The 3,708-nt window shown below is 42.4% G+C and overlaps 1 pseudogene; it reads left to right on the top strand.

Moving 5' to 3' along the window:
• Nucleotides 1-2,294: 2,294 nt before the first annotated feature.
• On the top strand, nucleotides 2,295-2,776 carry LOC147430138 (uncharacterized; annotated as a pseudogene).
• Nucleotides 2,777-3,708: the final 932 nt, after the last annotated feature.

Here is a 3,708-nt window from a genome sequence, read left to right as displayed (position 1 = left end):
GTGTGTGTGTGTGTGTGTGTGTGTGTGTGTGTGTGTGTGTGAGAGAGAGAGAGAGAGAGAGAGAGAGAGAGAGAGAGAGAGAGAGAGAGGCATTACTATTAAAAAAAGGTGGTTAAATCAAGAGGCCTGCCAGTTAACTAAAATGGCTAAGAGCCCCTAGTTAATGTTTGAACTTATATCCCATCATCAAGGTACAACATCCTTCCATTTAGAAGAATTGTAGAAGATTTGAAATTTGAAATTGTAGCACATGCAAATACATACTGTTGGTAAGTTCTTATTTTTATTAGGTCAAATCTAGATAGATGTTATCTAACAACACCCTTTGTCCACATTCTAGCCTTGCTATTTTATCACAAAATGTTGCAAGAACTTGAACTCTACACCTTGTTGATAGATCGAGTCATTCCCATTAGCCATTAAGACAAGAAGGCTTTGGTGCTTGCTACACATCCATGATAACTTTTTTTAAGAGTTCATGGACTTTGCACCTGTTGCTTTACGCACACTCCACCAGGTAGGTGACTGTCCCTACGTTTTGATGATGGTTGCCTCCTTGCACAACTCTATGTCAAGTGTCCAAGTGGCTCGCTATCCGCATGTCTTCAACTCCTCAACACTCACTCCCTATAGGAGCCCCATTTCCTCTTTTCCACAACGGCATCTCTTGAGATACTCATGTACCATGATTTTTTTTAAAAATTGTGGGCACATTCTCTTGTAATTTGTGTAGAAAGAAAGAAATAATTTCTTCAAAATATTCAAAATGAAATGAAATGAAAACTTAGGTGAGTGGAATAGTGTAATTCTTTCCGTCATGTTTGCTAATAGTATGCAAAACATGACTAACAGTATGTAAGGGAATATAGTTGTGGGCATTCACCACCATTAAAAGTTGAGGGTTGGATACAAAAATCCTTTTCAAGCCTATAGGTGTTTCACACAGATAGGTCGGTAGAACTATCGATCATGTTAGCAATGTCGTCTCTTTGCTTGCTCATTATGTGAACACTTCAACTTGGCGGGGTTGAAGAGAAATCTACTACTTTTGGCAAAGTTAAAATCCTAAGTGGGGGTAGACTAATGCTTTGAGATGGGCGTTATACTCTACCTGGTGTGAATTGTCTCTAACAAGTGTCATGAAGCTGTTATGAGATGGAAACCCCACGGATGCAAGACATTGATATGCGGAAAAAAAGTTCAAATGAGTGTGGCGAAAGAGTGTGTTAAAATCCTATGGTTCCAACCAGAATAACATTTGAAGATCCTCTTCCATCACCCTTGGGCTCACACTAGGGGGTGGAACTGGAGAGGAACATCGATAAAAAATTCCTTCAAAGTATATTAAAAGAATATAAGGTCCATGTCACACTCATGAACAACATGGGACTGACTGTCTGACACCTCAATGAGTAGCAAAAGGTGTGCTATCGAGGACCATGTCACATAGGAACTATGGATGCATTGTTGCCAGTGAAGAGCAACCGGAAAATTGATCAGAGGTTTGCACCAATTAGTGTCGTAGGTGTGGTCTTGGGTGAGGCTCGACTCCTCGGACGATCTTCTTCTGCCAACTCAACTACATGGAAGGTTTTCCACCACCTCGCATGCATTTGATTTGGGCACACATGTAGCACACTCATCCGTGTGTAATAGAGGCCTAAATTATAGTAGGATGTGCTTTTTGCTCGTGCACTTAACACTTCAAACTCTTGAGCCAATGTGGAGAATGAAAGAGAAAAAAAAATTTAGGGGGGGGGGGGGGGGGGGGGGGGAGTTTTCATCTCAAGCATTTCCACCACATTGTATGAATGCACCGGCAATCAGTTCAACACTCCTGCTTGATGCTAAATGTGGTGTACTTCAGGAAGCATTATCTCTTGGAATGCACAAATTGCATGATATGCCCAATGTGCATGCAAGGCCAAGAAGCAGTGGGTTGTTTGTAGCGGGTTCAAATTAGCAATGAAGTCTTTAATATATGATGGCATCTTGAAAGCTACATGTGACACTACACAAGACACTAATATGGGCAAAATATTTCAAGATGATATTGTTATATAGGGGCTGTTGAGAAAAGATACCATGCTTGGCATTGCATTGGCTAATATGTATACCAAATGCGGAGTGCTTCAGATAGCAGCACTCTTCATTTAAGTCGGTTGGTGGTGTAAGAGTACAATTTATTGGGGTCACTGGCACGCTTGATCACATGGCTGTTAGTTTGGCCAATAGAGTTGGCTCTCAAGAAAATGATGAAGCACATATTGTGTCGCAACTGTTAGTTTGGACTAATGAATATATGTACACTACCAAAATTGTCTAGATTATAGTACACGAGTGTACAAGCACCAATTATTAGCATATGAGAGTCACAAGTGGCTCCAGCAAGACCACTTGTATGTCCACAAGGGAAGTTGGTGATGCATTCAATGGTGAAGCCTTTCCATAGAGGTTTGTAGAAGGAGGCTTGTGGAGCCTACTAGGTCTTGCACATCCTTTTTTTCTTGCTCTGTGGAGGGAACATGTAGCAACAATTCATAGATGTGATGCAAAGAGGAATCCAACATCTGATGGAAAAGAGTGGCCCCGCATGCCTCCCTTTGGGTTGCATCAACCCGAGAAATCTCTTTTTGAAGTCGAGCTTGTATGTCAAGAAGTGCAGACCCCCAAACTGGCTTTCCTGGAAAGTGCAAAGGGGTTGCCATGGAGTTAAGAGACTGACATGCCTCCTGCTGAGAAAAGGGCAATTAAGAGAAACCCAAGAGAGAAGTAGAGGTGCACAACTGCGCTCCAAGCATAACAGCTAGAGAATTATCTTCCTTCAAATCCTCACAATGCATTAAGACGGGAGAAGTTGGAAGCCTCTCCCCCATCCTTATAAGTATGAACTGCAAACTTGAAGTCTCTTTGTGGCCAATTTAGGAGTTTTATGTTTTGGATTTCTTGTCTCCTTTTATAGAGTTAGTGTTTGTGTCCTCCACAAGTGCCCTCTTCTTCACCTTGCCTACTAATGAATGCCCGACGGTAATTGATCCTTCCGATGAAACTTCTCAATCATATTGCATGCAGAATCCCCTTATTTTTTAGGTCAAAGTTGAAAGAGAAGAGGTCAAACCTTTTCATTCTTCAAGATCATCCATCACAATTCTTGGTCACATGGGACAAAATACACCATCTATGGCACGCACAGCAGCAACATCCCTTGCACCATTTTATAGGTGATTCTTGTTAACTCCCTATTTTGGTATATTGATAAAAATGATGCCATTGATTTGTTCAGTGGTGGTGACCAAATCACCTCAAACCCTTTGAAAGTTGTTGAAGGCTTCAATGATACAGAACTCTTCAAAGCCTGTCCAAATTTGTGGCCTAACAGTTGGGGTAAAGGCACTACACCTTTGCCCAGGGCCGGAAGTCTGGTGTCCTGCTGGCCGCTCGCCCACATGTGTACACTTCCTTATTCTTTGTATACATAAGAATAAGGAGCACCTTACTCACTAGTTCCAGAGATTGATCCACCCACACCATCTTGTGCTCCTCCCCTTCCCCACATGCACCACACTACACCGTGCACGCACGCATACCTGCACACATGCACTCACAAGTGGTATCAAAGCTACGGCTTGGTGGCGGCAGTAATCTCTCGTAACGACAGTGTTTGGTGCTTTGCGGCATTGGACCAGAGTAATTTCGGGCGGATCTAGT

This window comes from Adiantum capillus-veneris, chromosome 22 (genome assembly GCF_014529385.1).
Source record: "Adiantum capillus-veneris isolate H3 chromosome 22, ASM1452938v2, whole genome shotgun sequence".
In the NCBI taxonomy this organism is placed as follows: Eukaryota; Viridiplantae; Streptophyta; class Polypodiopsida; order Polypodiales; family Pteridaceae; genus Adiantum; species Adiantum capillus-veneris.
The sequence above is the reverse complement of the archived record's forward strand: the minus strand, read 5'-3'. Positions and strand labels throughout refer to the sequence as shown.